Below are 18,405 nucleotides of genomic sequence, written 5' to 3'. Positions count from 1 at the left end.
TGTTTTCCCATGAAAGTGCCATAACGTCCAAGCTACAGAGCACTCTGAATGCCTCTCTTGCCCACCTCTGCTGAAGCTGTTCCACTCTGCCTAGAATAATTAATATTCACAGGGACCTGAGAGAGTATGGCTTATAACTTGGTGATTAAGGTTGGCATATAGAGAGAGGATGGGGTTTCTTGCCTGTTCTCCAGAGAGTATATAAATTTTAATTTACTAAGTATGTGATTGAAAATTTAAGATGAATTCTAGGCAGGCAATGCACAACGACATAGGCTTAAATTTGGTCATAACACTACTCAGAGATGAACTGCTGGGGTAAAGGAGCATCTTCTGCAATGTGCATCACAATTGGATTCTGACACCTTCTGAAATGACTTCAAGTTGTGATCAGTCCAACACTCCATGGTAATCCACATTTTTGTTGGCTCAAATGCAACCACACAGGTGTAGTGCAGTGGAGTAACTTCCTCTACGACTACAGTAGAAGAAATCAGGAAGCTACATGCTTCTTGGATGCACAGAGGGTTGTTCAATCATTTAAATCAGCTCCCGTTACATTGCTGGGCAGCAATGTCAGAATATAGCAAGCTTCAGTAAGTCTCTAAGATGAAGTGAAACCTACTTCAAGTTGCTGGGGTTTCTTTTGTAATGATCTTGACACATAACACTTTGCAAAAATGACTGATTCAATCTTCAGAAATTAGAAGATTCCCGTTGATTTCAGAGGATCACAGAAATTACTCACACCAAACCAGCAGTCTTCACCTTTAAGAATCAGTGATAAACTAGACCAGTCACACTTTTTAATCTAAAGAATTTTCTTTGGAAATACCATTTCTGCAGAAGTGGGATTTTATGTGAAACTATCAATTGAAAACAATTTGTATTAGGAAACAGTGAAAATCTTCCTCTTTCAGTATTCTTCAAATGAGAAATGTTTAACTCCAACACTGTTCACCACTGAGTGATGAAGCTCATGTAAAAGGAATGGAAATAAACCCAAAATATTTGGAACAGATTAAGGTAAACCACAGGAACTCATCTAAAATTAATTTATTTTTATTTAACAATTTAACGGAGACAATTCTCATGCCACTCATCTCCCTGTCTGTCAAAAAAAGGAGATGCTTTTGTCCCACTTGGCATAAGGAAAACTTCTGTCCTGCTGGGAATAAAAAGAGCTCATTTCAACATTTTCACAGACTTAAAAATATATTTCCCAACCAACTGTATCAAATAGACTACTGTGTCTCAGAGCTGTAAATACAGTTTGCAGATCTTGCACCTGGCTTTTGTTTAGAGTGATGGTAAGGCATCCGTATAGGTAAGTCAAGTTTTCCATGACAACAGTGTGTACTGCTACATTTCTAGCTAGTGGTGGTTCTTGAAAACACAAGAATAAGAGAATACGGAAAGGGAACCTTACAGAAAAAAACAGCAAGAAACTGAAGAGGCAGAATTAGGTAATGCATAGAATAGCTGAGCTTGTTCAAGTAGGTAATTGTATTAGTATTGACTCAGTGTAACCATCTCTCTTTCATAAACGAATGCTTTGCATGACTGGTTTTCTATGTGTATACATGCATTGGATTTTTTTCTTGTTATTGAATTTCATAGGAAAAAAACCCAACTACATAGGTGGAGGTGAAGAGAACTAATCCCTAATATTTTATACAAGAGGAAATACGCAACCTACATAGCAGTGAATCCAAATGTAACTAGAGATTATTTGAACTGCTAGGGTGCATAATCATGCTTATCTGCACTGGAAAAAGATCCAAAACCAGAACTCCAAAACTGAAGCCATCACAAACATACTATTGCAAATAGCCCCACCTCTGACTGCGAGCTCCCATGTTCCAGTTTCAAAACAGAATTTCACGTCCACCTTACCTTTGTGGGATTGCTTCTGTAACCCCAGCTCAAGCTGAGTGGCACCGACTCATGAAAGTTATTAGACTGCAGGAGAAAGGGTAAGAGTATCTACCCCCTTCACTTCTCACGACACCGCAAAAAAAAAAAAAAAAAAAAAAAAAAAAGCAAGCAATATATATATCTTTGCATTATAAATATAAAACCTTGGGGGAAAGAAAAGAAAGGTTATGAACTCGGCCTCTGGGATCCACAGGACTGAACTGATAAGAACATCCACAGATATAATATTAGATATTTTATCCACGCAGACAATGTGGAAAAAGACTTTGGAACTGAGCCCAGAAAGAACTGCTGATACAAGACAAGCGTTCCTTATGCTTCTCCTAAAATCCCAAAGTCTGATATTAATAAATGAAAAGGTTTTTAGGCTGGAATTAAACTTGCATAGTTTTATGAGGGACAGGTTCAATTTGCATGAGAATATAACCCTCAGACTCTGCCCAAGTTCTTGAGACGTGGTAGTTGGGAAGGTCTTTACAGTCAAGTTACAAACTTCCTTTCAGTAGCAGGTAAACAGGAACCAAAAATTCTCTTTTTGTCCTGTTATATATGAAAATGTCTTAGAGTGACACCAGTAGTGATACTAGTGCAACCAGCGGATCTACAGCCAGAATCTACCCCACTCCTCCATCCAACTGTAAGCACGATCCCCTGACCCCTCCCTCCTGACGTAAACACATACATCCACTTTACAGTCCAAGCCTGACTGACCTCTCTTCCTAGGCCCCAAGCTGGCTCGTGAACAAGACATCCCTGCCAGCCAGTCTGAAATCTTTACCCTCTCTAGCCACCAGCCCATTCAGTCCAACATCTCACTTTCGATGGTTTTCATGGAGGAAAAGATAAATAACAGTAAAAAGTCCAGTTCTGCCCAGGCAAGTGAGGGTAATAAGGAAAAGAAAACTTCCTAATTGCTTCAGGGAATCATCTGAAGTCCTGAGAAACGAGATTTACTTACAAACGTTGGCCTAATACAGAACTGCAAGTCCTATGAGCAAAGCAAGGACCATGGACACAGTTCTGCTCACTATGCCATGACCCATGAAGGAAGGAAATGCTTCACAGATTCATAGTTCCCGAGACCACAAAGAACTGCCATGTGTCCAGCCCATAACCTCAGCACACAGGCTGTAAATTTCTTCCAGACAATTAATGCATATTTTTTAAAAAAGATATTAACTCCTACTTTTAAAAATCCTAAGTTATAATGATCTACCGGTTCCTTGTTAAGGCACCCTACTGTTTAATTATTTGCACAGATTGCATTATATTTCAAGGTTGAATGTATCCCATTCTGACTTAAAGCTTTTGGATTTTGCAATGTCATCAAATGTGAAGGCCCATCACAAAGAATTATAGTGACATCTATGTCAAAAAAGCACAGGACCCATCCCTCTGCTACACATGCTAAGCACAAAGCTGGATAATACTGCTGTGTGATTTTCTAATGTTATCTGGGGATACCTACGCTCCCTTTAATCATATTATTTAACTTCCAGTCACTGTAAGGTGATCATCAGGGAAGCAGGAGGAAGCAGAAGGCTCTGTTATGTGCCAGAAAGAATAAAGAACATGCTGTAAACAGTATCTACGTGCCAAATGCTACTGGATCTTTTCAACAGATCATTGAGCAGTCAACAGCTCTGGTCTGGAATTAGGCTGGCTGTTTAAAGTCCACAACTGAATCAGCCATTTGGATATATGGCTGCCATGATTTAGGACAAATATATAAGAGCCCACCGCACTAGTATGTTTATATACATTAGGGAGGCAAATTATCTGCTGCAAGTCACGGAACTGCACATTAACTTTTAAAACGAAAAGCTTTTTACACTTAAGTTTCTCCAAAACATTTTGTCCTCTAACACTGACGATAACATCAACAGCAACAGAAGTAGTTGATGGCTGGTGTGAGAATCTTAAAGGAAGTGTCAGTAAGTGTTTGCCAGTTAAGTATATTTTTATGTCAAGAAGAAAAAATAGAAAATGTCAAACTATACCTAAAAGTAACTACCCATGTGTAAGCTAATAGAACTAATTTGCATTTGATTCTTTGAAAGTCTCATCTCTTCCTTTAAATAGTCAACTTCCTTCAGTTCCTGAAAGATCACTAAGAGTTGAAAGCATTCGGTAACTTGCAGGAAGTTGCTCAGCACTGCACCATGGTGTTTACAGTGCAGATTTTGAAAGTCTGGCTGGTACCACATGTTCTTTAGAGAGAAAGACATCCCAAAGCAAAGAAAATCTTTTCTCAAGCATACATCTTCAGGGATTCACCGTAAGGTCATATAACTGTTAATATATTTATGATGATTGAATGTGAAAATGTTATATGTAGACATCAACTTTCAAAATGGTTGTGATTTAGAGAGCTGCAGGTGTTGCTTTTGTAAATTTCATATAGCTCACTGCCAAAAGAGGAGACAGCAAGAAAAATTATACGCAGATCTACTAAAGCATTTATATCAATAGCCTGTACTGAAGAAAGCTTTGTCAATGCCTGTGACTTATCTTTCCACTTCTGTAAAACATGGTACAGATGTAGCTGTCTAATCTGACTTTTAGTCACAATATTTAGTTACCCAAAAGATAAAGTATAATGTAAAACTATACATTTCTCCTCTTTCAGTCTTTCTCAGCTATGGAACTGTGAGCCTTTGAAAGCAGATGACATACTCAATTATTATCAAATAAAGTTTTTATCTGTCATTTGATCACTTGTGACAGTGAATGAAAAGTAGAAAGACTACACATGCACTACAGAATTAGCCTGAAAACCATACTAGTTATTGTAGTGTATCCAAAATACAAAATGTAAATTACCTGTCAGAAGTTTCTGAATAATATTTTTATGGTTTCCAGATAAGATCAGCCAAAGTTCTGGTGGACACATTTTGCAATATCTTGCAGAATATTACACATCATGTCCTGCTGAAAAGGGAACTTTGAAGTCCAAGAGTCCTGCTGTAAACTGGAGTTCTAGGAAAAAAGGATAGTGTCTTTGTGTGTTTCAGTCTTAGCGTCAAATGTTCATAGATCAGAATTTCTCCTTTTGTAAATCAATATAATTTCACTGACTTCAATGGAGCTATGCCAAGTTAGTAGCAGCAGATGAATCCAGTCTTTTGTTTTCTACCACAATTCACATTTTCTTCTAAAGGTTATTTTAGGATCTACACTGAGTAAACCACTATGATTGTGAAACTGTTATCCAAAGTTCAGAAAAAAAATAAAGAGCTCTGCAGGATGCTGACAGTGCAAAACACTTCTTTTACCTTGTCAATATGGACTGGCTTTCTGTTTGAAGAACGTACCTGATTGTTTGTAAAGTCAGAAGAAAGCAGTGTCATAATTTACTCTGACTTTCTGTATATATAGAGGTCATCACAATTTCTGGGCTCAATTCTTGTGTGAACTAGAGCAATTTTTTAAGGAAAGCATCCTGCCACAATTTAGACATGACTAGTATTGAAACTTTTCGAGACAAACTGGATGTATATGACTATCCCTCTTTATTTGCTTGCATGTTTTTAATCTAATTCTTAGTGTGAATATGTTGAGCTTCAACTTTAATCTGGGAGCCTGAAGAGTCTGTTCCTGAAATCTTGTTCCCCACATAGGTACTTCCAGGTCACAGCTGATTCGCTTCTTAAAGCATCTCTCTGACACACGTGTTCTACCACAGTTAGATTGAGCTCCAAAGGTCTCCTCTGCAGAAGAGAAAGCGTACTATAGCCTCTGGGACAGTTCAGTGAGTAACATCTATCATGAAGTCATCTCCAAGAATACAGATTAAGAGCCAGGTGGATTTCTCATTTTTCAGAGACTATCAAACTATGTTCAGACAGTAATAACTAATGGTCGCTTGTGTTCTGAGGTAGCTGCTGAAAGGCATTAGTTATCCATCACCTCAGGTACCATTATTACCAGGACAAAAAATTTCTGGGCCTTATCTTTCAGTACTGAAATTACTCAGAGTTTGTCTTTGACCTCACTGGCAACAACGAAGTCTCATAAGATGGAATTAATTTCACCCTGCTTTAAATGTCTAAATCCGATCTACTTCCTGTGTACTTCTTATAGTCATAAAAGATAAATAGGCACTTCCATGGCACATCCCTCCCATCCCGAAGCTGACAGATGAATGTCACCTAGCTTGAGTGTTTCAGGTAACTGTACGGGAGATGTCCATGTTAAATCTCTCTATTTAACATGACAGAAAGAAGACTGTGATGATGTGATTCAAGGGGAGGTCCCACAAGAGTATGGTATGAACAGAGAACAAGGAAAACAACAGACCAGAGTAAATCTGGGGAAACTGTGGAACGGAAAAGAAATCAAAGGCAGGCAAAGGAGCTCTTGAGAGGTAAAAAGGACATCAGTAAAACCCTGAGGTGGAGCTGCACAGAGGTGGGAAGTATTTGCAGTAGGAGTGCTGTGGCTCTGATACCCTTCGGAGAAAAAGAAGTCCAGAGCTGTCTGTGAGAGTCTATGTAAACCACAAATCCAAAGAGCCTTGGCAAGCAACGTTTGTTTATTATTATCAGGAAATATTTTGCCAGTTGGGAAAAATATTGTCTGGAAGATTTTGCCACTGTAAGTTCTCAAAGAAGGAAAAAATTCTCCAGGGAAAGGTCCTTGTAGCGTATATGTATACACACCCGTACGATTACATTTTGTATTTGAACTTTGTAACTACCCACCACAGTTACTGCACTTCAATTACTATTTATGTATGATTTTTTTTCCCTTTCTCTCCATACATACACATATGTAAAAACATATGTATATATTAAAAGACTAAGCTGCTACTGTCACAGAAGCAGGATACAACAAAAGGATAAAATACTGAATTTGGTAATAGAACTTCCCATCCTTTTACAGTACCACATAAAAAAAATCTATAAATTCTGAGCAGGTTTAAGGGGTGATTACTGCACACTGATAGCTCAACCCCAAAAGACTTTTTTTCTAGATTAAAACTAAAATAATAAAGATTATAATATAATCCTGGCAGATTTTTACACCTACACCTAAAGGATGTGCAGGTTTATTAAAGAACACTGCAATGTCTTAAAACGTGAACTGAACCTTTTACTGAGCTGTACTGCAGACTCCACTGCTGCAATCAATACTCCAAACAGCCCTATTTTTCTTGGACAAAAAACATACATATATCTGACATTTGAGGAAGCCAGGTCAATAAATCAATAGCTAAACAAAAATGCACTTAATCATATCTATTCTGGACAGATGCAGATTGGAAAATCCTGCATGGCTCACGTATTGCCTTCTGCTTAAAGCTCAGAAATGAATCTGTTTTTCCTAAATGGCAATGTCCTGTTCCTAGAGCATTGCTGAAGCTAGAGTGATTACAGTAGCAATTAACTGTGTGCCAGCCAGCATTAGACAGTTATATTGCTCAAACTTAAGTTCAGGTATAGTTTGTTGTTAGAGTACTTTAGCATAAACAGGTAACTTAATAACAAACAAATTACATACTTTGTAAATGTGGTTTTGGCTGGAGTAGAGTTAATTTTCTTCATAGTAGTGAATATGGAGCTATGTTTTGGATTCATGCTGAAAACAATGTTGATAATTTAGGGATGTTTTAGTTACTGCTGAGCAGTGCTTACACAGGGTCAAGCCCTTTTCTGCTCTGTACCCCACTCCAGCAGTGGGGAGGCTGGGGTAGCACAGGGAGTTGGGAGGGGACGTGGCCAGGACAGTTGACCCCCACTGACCAAAGGGATGTTCCATACCATATGACTCAGCATATAAAGCTGGGGGAAGAAGAAGGAAGGGGGGACGTGCGGAGCAATAGCATTTGTCTTCCTAAGTCCCTGTTCTATGTGACGGAGCCCAGCTGTCCTGGGGATGGCTGAGCACATGCCTGCCCATGGGAAGCTGGGAATGAATTCCTTGCTTTGTCTTGTTTGTGTGTGCATCTTTTACTTTACCTATGAAACTGTCTTTATCTCAACCCATGAGTTTTCTCACTTTTACTCTTCCAGTTCCCTCTCCCACCCCGCTGTGGGGCGAGTGAGTGAGCGGCTGCATGGGGCTTAGTCACCGTCTGGGGTTAAACCATGACAGTAAGTGTAACAGCTTTACTGGAATACGCAGCAAAGATTCACATATTCGCTTTAACCTTAAATCCTCTGGGCTGCATTTTCTTACCTAGAGTCAGCCCAAGGAGGAACTTAATGTATATACATACTTTACCTCTCCTTAATGGTTTTAAGCGGTGACCATTATAAGACATTTCTCACGGTGTAGCAGGTGATCATTAAACGTACATAATAGCTGTACTAAATGAGTATCGACAGCTCTAATGCCAAAAATTTCTATGTTCAAAGGTACGTTTGTGCACAGAATGGCTGCTATGCTTAAATGTGCTCCTTTACTTGACATTACTTCATAAAGCCCTTTGAGATAACCACAGTGCAAGAGATGTTTTAGAAAAACACAATTTTATTTCTTGTCTGCTTTAGCCCTAAGCGGTTCAGCATTATTTGAACATCAGCAACAGCACTTCTTTACGACTTCAAAGTCAGATTCTAACCTCAAATTGGCAGTGCACCTCGAGATTAAAAATCTGCCTGGCGCTGGAAGAAAAGGATGTTTTCAGCAGAAAGAGGAGCAATAGGAGGTAACAACACGACAGCCTAATATGACTCAATTAGAAGGCATATTAAGGTTACACTAAGGTGCCTGACAGGAATGCTCCTAGAGGAAACGCTTTAAGGGTGAGGAAAAGGACGACACCATTAAGCTTTAGGAAGAGTTTCGTAGCTGTTATTAACCTGGAAGAAGGGTGAGATTCTTCCCAACTGACCTTTTCAGCAAAAACCGTGGTGTCAGGCTCTCTGCAACCATGAAGCCCAGGTAGTATCTTTTATTTTCAACGTACGTAATCCTGAAAAGAAGAAAATGCAAATAGGAGTCTGAGGTCTTTCATTTTTTTACCAGTTACAGCTACTGCCGGTTTAGCAACACGGCGAGAGGGCTCCTCTCGGGAGGGGAGCGTGGTGGTGGAGCCGGCCCGAACCAGGGCCCCGGGGGGCGGCTCAGGTGCTCCGGGGTCCCGCCGGTAACAGCGAGGAGGGCCGGGGGCAGGGGGGTCCCTCGGCACCCCCAGCCCTCCTGCTGTCCCCAGCCGGCCCCCGGCCCTGCAGGATGTGGAGACCCCTCTCCCTTTTCATTTCAGGCCCATTATCGCAGAGTTTGATCAACTCAACAAGCGCTGCCAGCCTGCGGATAGGCAAGAAGGCGACGGCTTGTGGTGATTTCACCTGTTCTGGCGTCCTCCTTGCTCGCTCGCCAATAAACGCCACACTGCGCGGCTGGGAGCAACGCCCCCCGTCAGGGCGCTGCGCTGGGGCCGCCTGCGCGCCCCCTGCGCGGCCGAGGGGCTCCGGGCCGGGTGTCACTCACCCAACTTCGCGGCCACCTGGGGGTTCCCCTCGGGCGGGCGCTGCCGGCCCCCTGCGGACCGCCAGCTGCCGCCGCGGCCGGGCCCCTCAGCCCCCTCAGGGAGCTGCCCGCCGCCAGAGCGGGGCGGGCCGGGTCCCCCCGGCGGCGGCAGCGCAGCCGCGGCTGCGGGGGGACCGGGGCGAGGCTCGGGGGCAGCGGGTCCCTCGGCGTGCGGCAGAGGGCGCCCCGCGTTCCGCCAGAGCGGGGCCGGGAGGAGCCTCCGGCGCGGCGCGGCCGGGGAGGGAGCTGCCACGTCCTCTGCGCCGAGCGGCGAGGGAAGGCAGCCCGCGCCGCGGCCCCACGTGTGGCGGAGCGGGGAACTTGCCGGCGGCCGGCTTGGGCTCTGCCCGTCTCCCGCCGCTGCCCGTCCCTGCCCGTCCCTCGGGTGAGCGCAACTCCAAGTAAGGGCTGCGCGGCGGCCCGCTCCCGCCCGCTGTCCCGGGGGAGGCCGGCGGGGCGGCGGGAGCGGGCGGCGGCGGGCTGGAGGCGCGGGGAAAGGGGTGGCGCGGAGCGCGGAGGGGGCGCGGGTCGAGCCCGCGGTAGCCCCGGGGGAGCCGCGGGGCAGCGGGCTCGGCTCCCGGGCGAGCCAACTTCCTGCGGACTTTGGCTCCGAGCGCTCCTTCCCGGGGCACTGGCAGTGCTCCGGCGGCCGGGGCGCCGCGGTGGGAACCGGAAAGTTTTACAAGCCGGTGTGCGGGCCGGCTGCCGCGGCGGAGCGCTGGCAGGCGAGCGTGGCTCGGCAGCGGGCGGGCGGGAGCCGCCGCCGCCGCCTCGGCGCGTGTGGCGAAGGGGGCGGCGGGCGGCTCGGGGCGCCCTCCCGGCGTCTCTCCGTGGGGGGGCCTGGCCCGGCCCGGCTGGCGGGCGGCCCCGGGCCCTGAGGCGCAGCCGGCGGGGGCAGAGACCCGGGCCCCGGCGCCGCGGGCGGGAGCTCAGGTGTGCCACGGCGCGGCGGGGCGGGCGGCGGGGCGGGCGGCGCGCCGCCGGGCCCCCCAGAAGCGCTGCCGGGAGATTCGTGAGGAAAATAACTCTCCCAAAGACTCGCAAAGACTTTGAGGTTTCATGGGTTTGCGCTTCCCCCCCCCCCCCCCCGATTTCGGTTTCCCAGTCGCGAGTACAATTGTGCTGGGAAACGACCGAGACGTGTGGTTAAGCAGCCTATTGGGGAAAAAATAATCTTAGGAAAGCATTAAAAGGTGACCCAGGAAAAAAAAAAATCAAGATAATCTGCTCTGAATGTAAAAATGTGGCTGTTCTCTCTTTTTTTTGAAAGCGTCGTGCCTTCATTTGTGTGTGTTTTGTCTGTGCAGTGTGCTGACCTGCGTTCGGTCTGTAGTTTCTTGGTTCTTTTTATTGTTCGTTACCTAAAAAAAAAAATTAAAAATTCTGTTGTGTTTCTAAACCGGTTATGATTCAAACCTCCTGTTAAAGCAGTAGAGAAAATAGATGTTCTTGTGTTGCAGAGATTTCCATTCCAGGGTACTGGTCCTGCCTGCAATTTGTGTGAGCTTTTTTTATCTGTCCGTGTGGTTCCACTCCGGGCTGAGACCTCCTGAGGTTTCCGTGTTTCAATTTTTAAAATTTGATTGTCGGTTATTTTTAACTTTGTTAAAAATTTCCTCTTTTAAATGAACCAGAAGTCTTGTAGGAATTCCCTGATGCCCAGTTAAAAAAAAAAAAAAAAGTGAAATGAGTTTCTCATTAGTACATCTTTAATAACTTTTTGCTCTCCCTCTCTCTCTTAACTGCCTTTTAGTGGTGTATTTATAACATACCGACCTCCTAGATTGAAGTTGAGAAGACAGCTGATTTTAGATAGTTCTCAACCTTTGTAGGTAGAAATTTCACTGATCTTTGTCAGATACATGAACTGCTCCTTGTCACAGCAGTTTTAGCTGCTGTTCTCCCTCATGCTTTGTGGGAAACCTAGAAAGGACATCTCCCAACGGTTTTGGGTGCAGCTGTCAAACACCCCTTACAGCGTGGGAAACTCTGGGAACTGCCTGTTTCTTTAGTGCTTTTTTTCAGCGTGGGCTTGCACAGGTCTCTTACTTCTGCTCCTTGAGGGTGTTGGCAGAGCTGCGGGATGATACAGAAGAGCATGGATGGCACTGGCAGGCTTAGATAAAGACACGTCATTTACAGAGCTGGGCATCTTCAGACGTTGCCAGGGTGGACATCGGAAAGCCCTCCTTCTAGGGAGTCCTTAGCATGCCTAACACCCTTCCAGAATGGGATTGGTGTTCACAGACCGATAGCACTGCTTTGCTTTTTGCAGTGGCCGCATGCCCACACCTCCTCTCTATGGAATACCACCTGAGCTTTGAAGCGACTCCAGAGCATCAGGCTTGGGTGGAAATTGCCCTGTGTGAGGTGTCAGCCCTCGGTCATGCTCCCTAGCTGACCACTGGTTCATTGCTGCTTTTTTGGAGGGGTGTGTCTAACAGTGAGAGAGTGGACTGTATGCTCACTGGTCACTGTTCTATGCTATATATATATCACCATATGCTAGCAAAATAATCTCAGTGGCTTTTTTTTTTTAAAAAAGGTAATTGTGGTTTTCCATGCATTAATTAGACAGTGATAGCTTTTGCAGATAGCTTTTAGACAGATAGCTTTTGCATATATGTAAGATATACACACCGATTAGGTGATATGAGCTGGCTTATGGAACGGTAGACGGGTTATACACTAAATCTTGTGGCCATGGCACTTAATGTGTAACGTAATGAATGCAGTTTCCCTGTTTGTTTTTGGTTCAAGTTTTCCTCCTTCAGTATCTTTCTCCCTTGCCTGTTACTTCGAAGCCCAGCAGGGCTTGTCCCGATGGTGTGTGCACTACCAAGAAGCAGTGGTGTAGAGGAGCTGAAAGAATTTCCCCGTGCCACAGGAGACCTGCCCTGATTCAGCAGGTAGCACTGCTGTCATGGGGACTGCACTCAAGAGAGAGGTACATTGATCTTTTACAGTGATGTCAGGCTTTGAGGGAACTGAGCACTAATTCTTTCTGCTGAATTGGGCTCGTTTTTGCTTTTACTGTTACAGCTGTGACCCAGCTACTCCCAAAGCCCTTTGAGAATGGATCTAGCATCTCTTTTTGGTCCATGTGTTCCAGAATACAATTATCTCTGTCTCTGTACTAGTCTCTCCGTCATGCACCGCAAGAAGCGTCTATGGGTGGATTAATGTCCATGATGTCCAAAAGTGATTTGTGTTGCATGCCAATCTCAATTTCTGGTTTTTGACTAATTATGGAAATCCTGTCATTCTTGGAGAAAAGTCCCGCAAAGAGATCTTGGCTGTTGTCTTCTCTGGAAATATCCGCTAAGGCTGATTGCTGTAGTGTGCCACCAGAGCAACGGCAGCACTGCTCTGTAAGACCACAAGTTCTGTAGCCAGGTGGCCTTTTTTTTTCACAAGGTAAGAGATCTGAGGGGTCTTCATGATTGTGCTGTTCTGTGTTGCTCCTGTTTTGTTTTGTGTTTTTAATTACTGCAGTGTCAGCTTTCCAGTAAGTGCTCTGTAAAGCTGAGAAGTTACCTTCCTTTCTGCCCATTATGGGAAAGAGTTACGTTGACAGATGTGGGCTCTGTGAGGATTTGCTGAGCTCTTAATCCTGTTTGTGGCTAATAGGCCATGCTAATGTGGAAGAGCATCTCTTTCAGTATATAAAGGTCTTAACTGCTTGCTACCTTAGGGAAATGTGCTATTAAAATGCTTTAATTGTCTTAGCAGTAGTGGTAGGGCATGAGGTTGTGGATGTAAAACTCTGCCTCCTGCCACTTTTTTTTTTTTTTTGAGAGAGATGTTACTGTTAAAGACAAACCCTAAAGTAATTGCTGTGGACAATACAGGAAGTAGACTTTGTGTGTTGAAGGTGGCATACAGCCAGAGATCAGAGATTTGTGAGCCCATTAGGCACCCATGTAACTTGAGGGGATGAGAATGTGTGATAATATTCTTTTTCTTGTCTTTCATCCTACTCCATCCTGCTTCGTTTGATTTCTTCTACACCATTTTTAGTTGCAAAGTAGTCACATTCTCTCTTTAAAATGCGAGCTCTGTGCTTTTAGATGTCAATGTGCCTGGAAGTTTCTGTCCACTTTTTGTCATTAGAAGTCTTGTAGAATTTCTTGAAGCATATGGCATGCCCTAATCAAATTATTTGGTATTAAAGTTCTGGAAGTATAAGCATGATTTTGAGTGTATTAGCAACTTGGCAGAGACATTTCTGTCTAGTCTGTCAGTATGCTGGTCAAAACTTACTCTAAGTAAGTAGTGTGCCATGATAGGACTTTCCCTTGCAGTTTCATGTGAGTGTAGAAAACACTGCTTTCCACCCTGTATAATTAATGTATGCTATTTAAGCAGCTACTTTGTTGAAGATGAGGGCTATATTCTTGGGATCAAAGGAGTTACATTGTGTAGTTTGCCGGTGAGATTCTAAAAAGCTTCAGATCAAAGTTCATGTTTGCTAATAAGAATATTGAAGGCATGTGCAAGATAGGGACCTTAGTTCCATGTTAACAAAGTGTTTATTGGGGGATGTTAATCAAACCAGAATGGGCTGGGTTTGTAGATGGAAGACAGAGGGTAAGTGAATTGTGACATTGACGCAGTATGCAAGACACTTGATTTTTAGGTTTCTCTTGAGCAGAGGTTGCTAACGTTGCCGAAATACTTGTATTTCCCCCTTTATATCAAGTACTGTCTGTAACAGCTGCAAGGGAAGGCTGCTTCTGTGATCATGATGTATTCTTTCTGTAATTGGCTTATAAAAATTAGACGCAATAATAGGGAACCTCAGTGAAAGTGTCAGTTTTGAGGAATTCTTTTTTTTCCTTATACATGTGGTAACAGTCATGCTGGGCTTTTCTCAGGCCTTTGCAGGTGCCTGGGGACTTCCTGAGGTAAAGGGACTTAGAAGAGGAGTCTGCCTGCCTGCAGGGTGGGTGGATTCTGGCCCACTCGGGTGGGTATTGACTTTCTGCATTATGGCCCAAGGTCGGAGGAGACGAGTGTACCAGGTTTTGTGAAACGGCCAGATGTGGCGGTAGCAGGAATGCTGAAACTCATTATAGGACTTAGCAATGCCTGTGAACCAGGCTAGAATGTGAGCTCGTGACTGGTGCCTTAAGCCTTAGTGCCAGCTAGCCTCTTATCTGCTCCCTTTCATGATTTTTATTTTATCTTGTTTGGATTGCACATGTTTTCCATTAGGCTTTTTCTAATGATCCTTTTCTTTGCACTATAGTTATCTGTATTTTTCTTTCCTTTTTACCCCCAGCTGTTCTTTTTGAGTTTGTCTGATACTTATTTTTTTTTTATTATTGCTTATTTAGATTTTTCTTCTTTGGTGCCCCCCCACGTTGTTTACATTTGGTGTTTTATTCATCTTCTTATATTTTTCCTCTTTTAACTTTTACCCTTGGAGGAACCAGTTTTACTCTTGGAGACCAGCCCTTTCTTATTGATTGCCAGCTGCTTTTATTGAAACTAATTTGCATTCTCTGCTCTTATTGTGCTAGACAGAGGACTAGTGATTTTGAGTAAAGCTCTTTCCCCAAAGGCTTTACTCAGAAATTGTCTCTGTATTTCACAAGAAGAGTGGAAAATAAAGAGCAGCATCAGCGCAAAAGCTGCTTCTGCCTAAACCAATGTGTTTGTGTCTTTGTCACATGAAGAGTAGAAATGTGGCCTGCCCTGCTGCAGGCACAAATGACTTCTCCAAGCTGAAATGAGCTGGTGCAGTGAAGGGAGTGCAGAATGATGTGGCCTTGTATTTACTTATGTGGGCACCCCTTAGACTCTGGCAGTAACACACCCAATCCATTTTGATTGGAATTGTGTATTGCCTTGGTACTTTTGTTTACAAGCACTTCTGTAGCTGTGGTTTTCCGGTTTTTGGGTGTTTTGTGGCCATAGGCAGCTCTAAAAAATTTATTAAGAGTAAAGATGTACTACGCTTAAAGAGTTGAAGAGCTGTGGCTTTGTGATGGTAAACTTGGAAAAAAAATTGGAGCAGATGCCGGGGGGGGGGGGGGGGGGGGCTTTAATGTTTGAAGTACTGTCTGCCTTCACATATGCTGTTCGATAAGGGTCTTTAATAAGGCTCCTTGAGCTCTATAATTGCTAAACATAAAAACCCCCTTGTGTTCAGGCCATGCTGATTTTGGGCTTTGTATCATGCTAGAGGTATGGATAAGTTATGATTTGGATGTACCAAACCTCAGGGTGTATATCCATCTCCTTCTCAGGCTTCTCAGACTGCTTTCTGTTTATAAATTGGTCTCACTGCTTTTTCACAGTTTGGTGTTGTTTGATACCTTGGCTTTGTTTGTATATTTGGAAAGGAGTTCTCTGACCATGGTGCAGTGTTTAGTATCAGGTCTGGAGAGGAGGTGTGTATAAATCTGTTATTAAAACTCACTGCTTTGCCTCAATGCGTTTGTTCCTAGCATAGCTGCTTACTGGTAGTTTGATGTCAATAGTGTCTTACATTTTATATAGCATCATTGCATCGTGAAAGATCTTGTGCTTGACTTTGACACACAACTAGAAGGATGACAAAAAACAAAAAAAAAGGAATAGTTTAGGTGAAGCTGCAGAATATGGCTTTTAGCTGTAAAAGTGCACCCTCAAACATAGCTTAGGTACATGGCTGTCATGATACAAATAAGATTCAAGATCCCAGAGCCTTTTATTAGGCCTTTCTGGTGCCAGCATAAAAGGCGGCTCTGAGCCTGCATGCACCCATGCCACAAAAAGGTTCAAGGAATTCACCTGTAGTTGGTGGTTTTTGCAGAGTTAAGTCTGTTAGAAACCAGTACACCTGCTGTGCTGTGTCTTGCCACCACCCCCACCATCACAGTGCAGCCCACTTTGGATGGGAGAGCATACAGTTAAACTCCAGCATCATTGGGGACAGAAACTAAAGGATAAACATCCGTCCTAAGTGGCTTGAAGGGTTTAGGTGGCGATACAGCATAGCATCAGAAAAACACCAGTTTACTGAATTGATAACTGTTTAAAGGAGTGGTTTGTAGTTGTGCTATTATGATCTATGAAGTATGTTTGAAGGCTTGGAGACTTTGGAGTTACTTGTGATGAAGGACTTTAGCATGGAGGAAAGGGTTGCGGGTCAACTTCTTTGCCTAAATGTTTGGTTTTGATACTGTTATTCAGAAGTCTTGATGCTGAATTAAGATGATTTCAGTCTGCAGAGCAAGCCTTAGCCAGTTTCCCTCCATTGTTCAAATCTTTCCCATAGTGGTGAGAGAAATACTTAACAGCATAGGAAACGGTGTCTGTACAAGTAGGATTTGCTCTGAAGTGTGATTGCCTGAACTGTTTCTAAGTCTTTTATGTTTCTAGAAGTTGAAGCGGATTGATTTCTTTCTGTTGGTATATTATTTAGCATGTTAACTCACTGTACTGTGATCTCCAGGAAACAGGCTGGTTTGTTTTTTTTTTTTAAATGACATTATAAATTGGGGAAGAGAAAGGGAAATATTTGTATACAATCATTTAATTGTTTATTCCATGTCTTCCAGCTACAGCACTGCCTTCCTGAGTGGGAGAAAGTGAGACCTTTCTGTTCTGTGTCCAAACAGAACAAAATGCGGAAATTAATGGTAGAAGTAGGCATGAGAATCCTTTTGCATTTTCAAATCCTTGCCTTTGTTAAATAACGGGATAAGTTATTACTATTGAGCATGATGATTTTTTTAAAAAGGAAAGTTACTAAATTTAGTGTGTACTTAAGGGGGAGCAAGAGGAGATTCAAACACCCTAAAAAACCTCTAGGAGTAAAACTTTGGAGCAAATTTAGTAAGAAGCAGAAATATTCAAGTTGGTCTGTATGTCTTAACATTGATCTCTTCCTGGACTAATTATGCCCCTTGTAACACAGATGGGGTGGAGCTATAGAATGCCTTGCAGACTGACCTACACGCCTCTGGCCACGCTCTCAATTAAGACAGGAGTTGGATCTTCTCTGTAAGCCTTCTAGCTTTGTTATTGCAGTGCTGGGCTCAATTTAAAATGCAGTGCTGAGAGACTGGCCTTTTTTAGCTTAGGCACAGCACCAGTCTAATCATCACAGCTTTGGAACTGGAGCTGGTTTGCATCTTGTCTCTGAACAGAAGTGAGGTAGGTTGGGTCTGCTTGTGGTATACACCACCCCATCATGCCCCATGACTAGTTCTGGTAAATCAAAGCTGTTTTTCATGTTCCTTTCCTCATCCTCTGTATGTGTTCCTGAGATGCCCAGCTTCCAGTGGGAGGTTTGTCACAGCTATCCTTTGTGACTTTGAAAAACTTCAGTGGGGCTTTGGGAGGAATGGTGGTGTTATTTGGGGTGGTTTGGGTTTTTTTGTGGTGGTGGTGTTATTTGGTTTGGGGTTTTTGGAAGAAGGTACCTGTGCACTTGATGCTTAAACTTTTAATATCTGGATGTGTTTTCTTGATAAAGATTAGTTTTCCAGTGCTTCTCACAATGCTAAAAAGAACCCACTGGCCCCTGAAGCTTTTCTGCTTAATGCACTTCCTTGACCTTTTCAACCACATTGTGCTTTTGCAAGGCTATTAACCTGGATATTTTACATATCCCATGTTGCCGAACTAAATGACGGTTTTGGGGTTTTGAGAGGTACAAGCTTTGATGATAAATGCACATTTTTTCCCTGTGTAACTTCATCTTTATAGTCTGTGCTTGGCACTCCTGAAGGAGAAATTCAGTGCGAAGAGAGAGATCTTCTGACAGTTTCGGCGTTAGAAACCTTAGAAGTTCAGGAGAGGAAGAATTAAAGGAAAAAGTTGCTGTGTGCAGAGCCTGAAGAATTAACATTAGTCCCTTTTTCATACACTGTAAGCAAAGAGGTGACTGGAGGAAGAAATCTTTCCCATGGTACTAGCAGAGAAGCAGAGACAGTTTGAGAGCCAGCTAAGGCCCCACAAGCAGCAGAAGCCTATTACACTGCAGGAACTTTCTGA

At 43.4% G+C, this 18,405-nt stretch overlaps 2 protein-coding genes across 4 annotated transcripts in view; one reads left to right on the top strand and one right to left on the bottom strand.

The window, feature by feature from the left end:
- CEP295 (centrosomal protein 295) overlaps nt 1–9,368 on the bottom strand; it is a 77,159-nt gene extending 67,791 nt beyond the window's left edge. The window contains exons 1-2 of the mRNA XM_055702386.1: nt 9,234–9,368; nt 8,777–8,857 (exon numbers count right to left, since the gene is read on the bottom strand). The gene's annotated coding sequence lies outside the window, so the exon portion shown is untranslated. The remainder of the gene's footprint in view (nt 1–8,776; nt 8,858–9,233) is intronic.
- Nucleotides 9,369–9,620: 252 nt separating this feature from the next.
- Nucleotides 9,621–18,405, top strand: part of SMCO4 (single-pass membrane protein with coiled-coil domains 4) — a 28,225-nt gene continuing 19,440 nt past the window's right edge. Inside the window, exon 1 of one of the 3 annotated variants that reach the window (XM_055702395.1) lies at nt 9,621–9,799. The gene's annotated coding sequence lies outside the window, so the exon portion shown is untranslated. Of the gene's footprint in view, nt 9,816–13,985; nt 14,005–18,405 lie in introns of those variants that run through there. The other 2 variants (XM_055702397.1, XM_005434692.4) reach the window with 2 other exon arrangements.

Source organism: Falco cherrug, chromosome 2 (genome assembly GCF_023634085.1).
Source record: "Falco cherrug isolate bFalChe1 chromosome 2, bFalChe1.pri, whole genome shotgun sequence".
Taxonomy (NCBI): Eukaryota; Metazoa; Chordata; class Aves; order Falconiformes; family Falconidae; genus Falco; species Falco cherrug.
This window is presented reverse-complemented; position numbering and strand designations above follow the sequence as displayed.